The 9,179-nt window shown below is 38.5% G+C and overlaps 1 long non-coding RNA gene across 1 annotated transcript; it reads right to left on the bottom strand.

The window, feature by feature from the left end:
* Window positions 1–2,881: 2,881 nt before the first annotated feature.
* LOC120099655 (uncharacterized) lies at window positions 2,882–8,176 on the bottom strand. The gene is made up of 3 exons (XR_005498772.2): window positions 7,177–8,176; window positions 6,707–6,808; window positions 2,882–5,854 (listed from the first exon to the last, which is right to left on the bottom strand). It is a non-coding gene; the product is annotated as an uncharacterized LOC120099655 (long non-coding RNA).
* Window positions 8,177–9,179: the final 1,003 nt, after the last annotated feature.

Raw genomic sequence — 9,179 nt, 5'->3', positions numbered from 1 at the left:
GACAAAACTTTCTTCCTGTACACCATTAGATTAAGGACCATTTACAGTTTTAGAAGGGGTTCTTGAGAGTTCCACACCTATGCAAGATGTGGTAGAAAATTCTGAATCTAACCAGTGACTCTTGAGCCTTCTGCACATAAATATTGTGATCTTGCACCCTCACCATCTCCCCCAGTGGTTCCTATGTCCCTATACATCAGAAGTTACTCAAATATCCTCTATCACACAAAAGGACCCCCTGACTTGTCATAAGCACCAAAACAACTAAGTTTATCACAAGACACAGTCAATGAGCCATGCAGGCTCCATATTTGTACAATTTCCAGAGAAGATAAAACATCCCTTTCCCCTTCAGGGGACTCTAGGTTGTTCTGTCCTGAAAGGAGAGGCTCCAAAATTTTCCACATATACATCAGAGATGCTAGAATTTCCCAAAACTGAGCAGGATTCTCTGAGTAGTACTCTATCTCATAAAGGGACTGTGGGACAAGAAACATCTACAAAAGTAGTCCTACCCACAGCCACATCTTTAGAGATGGCTTATGGATGTGACACATGTACAAAAGATGTTCTTGGACATATTCCATCTGTAGGGAAGGTTATGGATACAACCTTATGTGAATAAGGGGTGGGGGAACATGATATGCAAACACCAGTGTCTGTAGCATCCTCATTATCTGAGGAAAGAGATTCCTTGGATTCCATTTGTGCAAAAGAATGCATACGACCTCCGCAAACTTCACAGGAGGCTATAGGAACTTCTTTATCTCCTCAAGATCAACCATTTTCCCCAACTACAGAAGATGCTACACACTCTTCCAAATATGCACAAATGGTTTTGAGTCCTTCTTTATACCCACAAGCAGACCCAGAACATCTGCCAAATACCTCAAAGGCTTTGGATTTTACTATATCTTCTGAAGGGGCCTTGGAACCTTTTTGCCTATCAAGCAACCTAGTAAACCTGACACTTCTATTCAAAGTCTGTTTTCACTTCTCCAGCCAAAGAATTTTTTTTGGAACTTCCACAATTACACAACAATATCTAGAAACATCCTTATCTGCTCATGAGTCTCTCAGACCTCTCACATTTGTCTAGGATGCTCTAGGAGAGGTCACATCTTCAGAGGTAGTTCTAATACCTTCCCCCCATTATGACGTTGCATTCAGGATTTCCACACATATACACTGTACATTAAGACCTTCCTCATCTGAGAAGGATGTCTTCGGATCTACTGCATCTGATCAGCATGCTTTACAACTATCCCCATCTACCCAAGTAGATTTATTTACATTTCCACTCTGGGGAGAAATAGTCGACATTCTCCCTCTACCACAGTAGACCACAGGCACCCAGTTTCTAGAAACAAAGTCTTATGATTTGATTATTCTGATGCAGTCTTGAGAAATTTCTCCTCAAAGGAAGACAGTTTCAACCTTCCCCCTTCTGCCAAAAGGGATCCCCCTTTTGCCATCTTATGCTGCAAAAGAGACAACAAAAGCTACAACTATTCCTCAGGTGAGACCCACACCTTCTCCATCTGTCCAAAGGGACCTGGAATTTTCCAAAAATGACCAAGGAATTGTGGAAAGTTGCCATTCCTTACAAGGGCATGCTGGCCAGTCCATATTGTCCCAAGATGCTCAAGTAACTCCTTTTTCTACCAAAAAGGCATGTTCCTCGTCTTCCCAGGGTTTCAGGGAATTTCTTCACCCCTCTATAGTGTCATCTCCACGAGGAATAAATAGAGAAAGTGTGCTATAATAAAACAAAGAACACTACTCAGGTATTAAAAATGCGGAGACCAAGAACACTGTAGGCAAAGAGATGGAACTGGAAAATAGTGAATTAACAGAGATTGAAAAGGTCCTATCATGGGATGTAATTAGGGACATTTGGATGTTAGCCACAAAGTTCAGAATACCCACAATTAAAATACTTCATCACATGCATGGTAACATGAAAGAAAACCAATTGTGGATGCTTGCAACAAACTTAGAACGAGGAGGGAAAATGGGACCTAGCTACAGGTACAGAAGGATAGACAAAGTCGGGGGAGCAGCACCAATGAAAAGACAGAAGAGAGAAACCCAGAGGAAAAGTGGAATAAATGACAATAATCATCAATGATGGGTGGTGAACTTGGGTATTCCCGGGAAATCCCCGATTTCAAGAATCCAAAAGGCTCCCATACACCTACTGGGATGATGTTAGTTGAAATACAAAGCAGCAAAGAGATAGAACGACTACAGACTGCCCCTTGTAGCTAAACATGACCCTATTGAAGGGATGGTGCTGCCACGCAGCTCAAAATTTTAACGTATAAATATCCAAGGCTTAAAAAATGTAAAAAAAAAAAAAAAGACCAGAGAATGAAGAAAGGCCCTTCAGAGACCACCACACCATAAGAATCATTTCATCCACAGACCGTAAATCCTCGCACTATTCCTGATGTCAAGATGTGCTTGCAGATTAGACCCTAATATGTCTGTCCTCTGAGGGGCTCTGCCATCACCTGACTGAGACAGATGGTGGTACAGCTAAACATTTGAAAGAAAATGACAGGGGCTGGAGAGATGGCTCAGCGGTTAAGAGCACCCGACTGCTCTTTCAGAGGTCATGAGTTCAATTCCCAGCAACCACATGGTGGCTCACAACCATCTGTAAAGAGATCTGATGCCCTCTTCTGGTGTATCTGAAGACAGCTACAGTGTACTTATATATAATAAATAAATAAATCTAAAAAAAAAAAAAGAAAGAAAATGACAGCCACATAAGATGAGTTAGTTGAATGCCTAAAGGATGATCTTAAAGGGATTGGAAACCAATATGAAAAACAACAGTATCAATTAAGTTTACCTTTCAGAGTCTCAGGAAATTTACCAACAAGAGTATACTTGGCCAGTACATGGATACTGCTATGCAGACAGTAAAGCACAGGGAGAAGACAACTGCCTCATCTGCCATCTCTGGAAAGGAAGGCAATTGGTTTTGTGGAAATGTCATACCCCAGAGAAGGAGGATGTTAGATGGCTAAAGTGAAGTGGCCATGTAGATGGAGGAGCACCATCATAGAAACAAAGAGAATCGGAAAGGCTTGGAGGATTCAAGACAGAAAGAAGAGTTTGGGAAATGACTTTGAAATGTAAACAAATACATATATTATTTTACACTTCCAGTGTTTATAATATAAGATATGTATGTTTCCAACAATATAAGATATGTATGTTAACATCTCTCTCCTTAATGACTATACAGTCAGTATTTGTAACATAGGTTTACTAAAAGTTGAAATCCAAAATTGTTGTGACTTATTATTATCGAATTTCATATAGATAAACCCATTCAATATTTTATCTTCTGCCCTTTTAACTATAGCAAATGTTTAATTACTTGATAAAAATTTAAAAAAAAATTTTCTACTCCATTAGTTTTCCATTCAATGCCTCAAATGTCTCTCAATTTAACTGTATGTACTACATTCCCTTCATTGTTGCTCTTTTCCCTGTCTCTTCACATTTGATATTCCTGTTCCTGACTGTGTCTTTCAGCAATACATAAGTACACTTGCACTTTTCAAAATAAGGACGGTCTGGTTCATACTAGACACTTACACAAAAGTGATCATACAGATACACAGTTTAGAGAATTAACATTTAGATTAAAGTGAATATGTAACTCAATTTTCCTTTTTGATCTGGATTAACTCATCTAGGATGGCATTCACAAGAGGAATTCTGATTTCTTTTCATTGATATTGGGTTTAAAATACTTGTGCATTATATACTTCCTACCTTGGATTAGTCTGGCATACCACACACAGAACAGAACAAATCAATTAATTGTAGGATATGTGCATGTATGTGTCTAGGTCATTCCACAGTAACTCGTGCTACATGTTTTAGAAGCAAATCTGTTCAAGGATACCCTGAACTCTTTTGTTTTGCATGTTTCTTTAACATATCAAATCACTTCAAATTGCACCAATTATTTATACCTCTGGGGTACAGATTAAATTCATTATTTCTACAATTAATCTCTCCATAGGGATTAAGAGCTGGTTGATAAATAATTTTTGGAGTCTTTAGAATAGAATTTTGCCCCAAAACTCATGAAGTATTTATTGTTCTGCAAATTCAAACCTACCTGGTATTTTGGAAATTTGAGTTTCATGGTCAGACCTCATCAGCTAAATGCACTTCATCCATTGTTGGCAAGTTCAGGCTATGCTTCCTGATTGACATGTCTGTTGAGACTACCTAGTTGTACAGTCATGTGATAACCAAGTGAGTTCTCATATAGCTTTCTCAATATTCAATTTACCTGATCAGAATCTATGAAGTGAAGAATCAATCATTTTGTGCTGAATGTAGGTTGCCAAACTGCCTCTGGATAATTTTTGAATAGCATCTTGTACATATGCCTGTGCTTTTTAGGTGGTTTCTCATTATCTATTAACACTCCACATAGCTCCGCAGCACTATATTATTGTAAGTTTCCTAGCCAAGTGATTTCTTGTTCTGTATTAGAATCATGTGGGAGTATCTAGATCAATCAGTGTAATCCTAAGGGATTCTCCTTGGTATATTATCATCTACAGATGGTGTAATATCTACAACGTTTGATACTCAGCCTTTGATACACCTTCCATCACCTGTGTAAAAGAAAATTATTTACAGCAGAGGAATCCTGTAATATTTAGGCTACTACATGAATCCCTTGGCTAAAATATGGCTATACATGCTTATTCATGCCTAAAAGACCCTTGGGGAGACCCAACTGGCTAAAAATGTCAATTACTACTCAGATGTCCACTATGTGTACAGTCTGAGGAAGAGTCACTTCAGTTCATGTTTGGAACTGAAGAATACTCAGCCATTTTCCAAACGGAAAAAAAAAACAAACAAGTTACTTAGATAAGGATTGAGAGAATGCTTTTATCTAGGTAGAACATTAATTTTAGCCTTACATACAAATGTGTGATGTGCAGTATTTTCAACACTGTATTTCAGAAGGAATTATATACTTTTGGGTATGGTCTCTCGGACTAGCATATGATATCAATATAGTTTGCTGTGACAGATTTTCAAGTACATATGAAATGTGAGGACTCCAACAGAGTAACTCTAGATCAAACATATATCCTTCATGTTATTTGTGACCCACACTGGGAACACTTACTACATGTATCAGAGTTCTGACTCATTTTAGTATTTTTTTTTTTTGGTCTCATGCTAAATTTTGATGCTTCCTTTCTCCAATAGAACAGTTAGTCAATGAGTCTGTATACCAGATATCAGCTGCATTACCAAGCGTTGGTTGCAATTTCCCTCTGCTGAATTCACAGCCACGAAGAAGTGTTTCTTATGAGATAGCCTTGATCTCTACAATGTAGATTATTGTTGTCTGTCTTTCTCTGACTCTCTCAGTTCTCTTAAGGGTCCTACCAGGGAAGAAATGGCAATGATAGTGAGAATTGATCTTTGTGGACCCAGGATAGACAAAATCCACCAAAGTTTCCTTTCATGTGATAAGAAAATAGTGGACAGTGTTTATATTCAACTTAGTCAATGAAATGCTCTCCCTTTATACCCTGTATATGTACAAATATTTACACAATTGGATTGGCTTGTTAGCTATGCCTGCTTACCCAGCCTGCCCAGTTTTCAGGCTGTGAAGAGGAGACTTTGTTCTCAGCAAGGGATCAGGTGGTGGACAAACATCTTACTCTTGCTCACTGTTTCCCTGTTCCTCAAAGGTAAGCAGCTTCTTTCAAATGGATCTCCATTGTCCATATTATCCCTGACTTCAGGTCTGAAGCTATGAGCCCAGTCAACAAGAAAATCTCCATAGCTAAGAAAAAGTAAAATTTTTCATTATTTAATGCTGAGGTCGAGGGGCAGATACTATAGTGACTTTCTTTATTCTAAGATCTTCTTGAGACAGGGAAGGGGGAAGAGCATTGGAGGAGGGTAAGTTTTGATCTATCTAGGGTTGCTTAACAATAATAGTAATAATAATAATAATAATAATAATAATAATAATAATAATAATAAGTAGTAGTAGTAGTAGTAGTAGTAGTAGTAGTAGTAGTAGTAGTAGTAGTAGTTTAGACTAGGAAGTTTATTCAGCATTTAAGAACACTGCCTGTCTTTCCAAATGTTATGAGTTCAATTCCAAGTGTACTCATCGTGGCATCCAACCATTCATAATGACAGGTGAGTCTGGTGAGTCTGACAGGTACAGTATACTCATAAAAATCAAATAAAATAAATCTTTAAAATAAATAAAAAAACAAAAGTTTACTTATCTAAGTTTAAGTTACTGTGCTTCTGTAGCTGACCAACTTTCTGTGTTCCTCTGAGGACAGAAAATGCATCTCTCTCTATTAAAATCCAGGATGAGAGCTCACACACTGCTTGCCATATCTCATCTGTTATTCAAACACACCTTCTGCTTTTCTGAGAAATGAAATAGCTTCCATTACACTCCTATCCTACCTTCAAGTTCTACTTTTGAGAGGCACATAAGAAAAGTGTGTTTGTGCATGAGGACGTTGGAGTTGCAGTTTCTTCTGATGTGAGAATACTGGGTTTAACACAGAGGGGTCAAGACGATCAAGGAATGACTGGGTGTAATAACTATCTTTTGTTCAAATTCTGCTGATGCCATGGGTCAGTATTCCTGGAAGTTTACCCAACTCACAGGTTTTCTTCTTGAGCTCAATAGTCAGTTTCTCCTACTTCTTAATCTGCTGAACTTGCTCATTGATGGTGGAAGGTTGGCATGATGCCTTCCCAGCAGACCCTGTAGATAAACACAAGGGAACATGCATATTAATGGCCCAGTCACAGGAGAGACCATTCTGAGTCCCCCAACAAAGCATGAGGAAAGGGGAAATCTACAGACACTTTGAAGCACTAAAAGAGTAGGAAAGCTCTTTTCAAGTTGGACCTATTAGCTACTCTCCTGCCTCCAACGATGATTGCTAGACATATGCAGGTAAGTTCTGTAGTCCATAGTTCTTAGGACAACCAAGCCCTAATCATGTATGTTCAAGAAAAATGAGTCTGAAATCTTGATACATTTCCAGGGGAGTATCCCTCTCTCTCTCCTTGTCACAACATGTCAATGAATGTACAATAATCGTCTGTAGATGAAGTCCTATACTCTACCCTGAGAGTCGAAGATTTATCTGTGTGGCTCCTATTGGATATCTTTCTCATTCAGAGTGAAATTAAGGAACTCATAGCAAACTAACTGCATGCTTGTCAATTTCTGGCTGTCTGCCAAATATTCATCAGATATTCTTGACGCTTGGTCCCTTCTTTAAAAGTCCAGATGTTTCAGACCATAAGTCCTGCTCCTAGAAGGTCTGACCCAAGCACAGCTTCTCCAGGAAGTTCCCCAGTACTGGCTCAGGGCTTACTCTCTCTGCTTTACACCAGATTATTTATTTTGCATATTTATAACAAGAAAGAAGTCCTAATATCATTTTTTTCCCTCTCATCTCTCCATGCACTCTGTTTTTCCTGTAAATAACTCGTTAATCCTAGAAAACATGTCTGTGTCTAAAACAATAAGCATTAACAAAATACCACAAGGGCAGCTTCTGTTTCCATAACACTAGTGACATCACAAAGAATACCATGGAATTCCAGGCATGCAATAGTGTACCAGAGGAGTGTCCCCTTCAACAGTACATAACTATCCATTAACCAGATATTCTCCAAATCAACAAGCCAAGTTGGCCTTTCCAGTACCTTTGCTGAGACACAAGGGAAGACTTTCCATCACTCTACCTTCTAAAAATGGAGATATGACTGATTAATTGAATTTTTTCCTACCTTCATGTACAGATACTGAAGCCTAAACTTGCAAACAAAGCTCAGAAATTGTTCATCCCGACCTTACTATGCACACTGAAAATGACAATGAAGAAAGGAAGTTGAGAACTTAGGTCAGTATGATTGTCATTTATGCAACGATTCTAAACAGTTAATCACTCTAAGCGGACATCTTCTTTAGCTAAATGATCATTTTATCCAATTTCCTCATCCATTGCTCCTCCTAACTAATGCTGGAGAGTTGGGATTATGCCTTCCTTGTAGAGCTGGTACATAGATAAATACAAGTAAGCAAGGACTTTGGAAAGATCCACAGAGAAGTACAGTTTAGTTGAGGGAGTAAAAAAATTGGAATAATTATGTAAATTCAGGCAAAAACATTGTTCAGAGCCTCAAAAATAACATGTTTAGTCATGGGGTTCTTTATGATGTGAGCAGCAGTTCACAGATCAGGCTACAGGTGCATTGCTTAACATAGGTGCAATTTGAGACCTCAAAAACAGAGGAAGCATGATGAGTCAACCTTGGAATGCAATTAAGAAGTCATGCTGTACTATGGAGAGGTATCCTGCAGAGGAAAGAGACAGACAGAGACAAAGACAGACAGACAGACAGACACAGACACAGACACAGACACACACACACACTCACACACACACACACACACCAAAACAAAGCATCAGTCATGGGGACAAGTATGTTGTAGATCAATCATAAGGAGCTTCACCCATAGAATAAAAGTCAAATTCTTCTGTTGGGTGCCACATGTGACAACGTCTATACTCTTGAAAGGGTGTCACTACTACATTTCTGGAAAGCATCTATTAGAAACATACAGACAGGGAATGATAAAGTAGGGTAGAGTCTAGGTATTATTAAACTATACATGTTTATTAAAGCCCCATGTAACCTTTGTCATGATGCTGGCAGTCTCAGCAAAGAGAAGCCAACCTATGGTCAGCCTGACATGCATTTCTTGAATATCTAAAAATTTTCTTTTTATACATGCGTATTGGACTCTATGCTTGGTGGGGGTTGTTGAATATTCTGCATCTTCACAGTTGTTCTTGTCTAGTAGATTTGGATGTCAACTCTATTTCTAATTGTGGTTCTCCAGAGGACTCCAAGTTCAGATTAATCTGGGGTTTATGAGATAAGGAAGGGTATAAACTGGAAAGAAATACATTAACATTAATAAAGACTGTTGTAGGATAGAGGAAAAAAATATGACAGAGAGGCAGAGAGAGAGACACATAGAGAGAATGAAAGAATATGCCTTAAGTACATGAAGCCAGAAAAGAATTTGTGAATCTAGAAGACAAGGTATGATA

This window comes from Rattus norvegicus, assembly GCF_036323735.1.
Source record: "Rattus norvegicus strain BN/NHsdMcwi chromosome Y unlocalized genomic scaffold, GRCr8 chrY_unlocalized_18, whole genome shotgun sequence".
In the NCBI taxonomy this organism is placed as follows: domain Eukaryota; kingdom Metazoa; phylum Chordata; class Mammalia; order Rodentia; family Muridae; genus Rattus; species Rattus norvegicus.
This window is presented reverse-complemented; position numbering and strand designations above follow the sequence as displayed.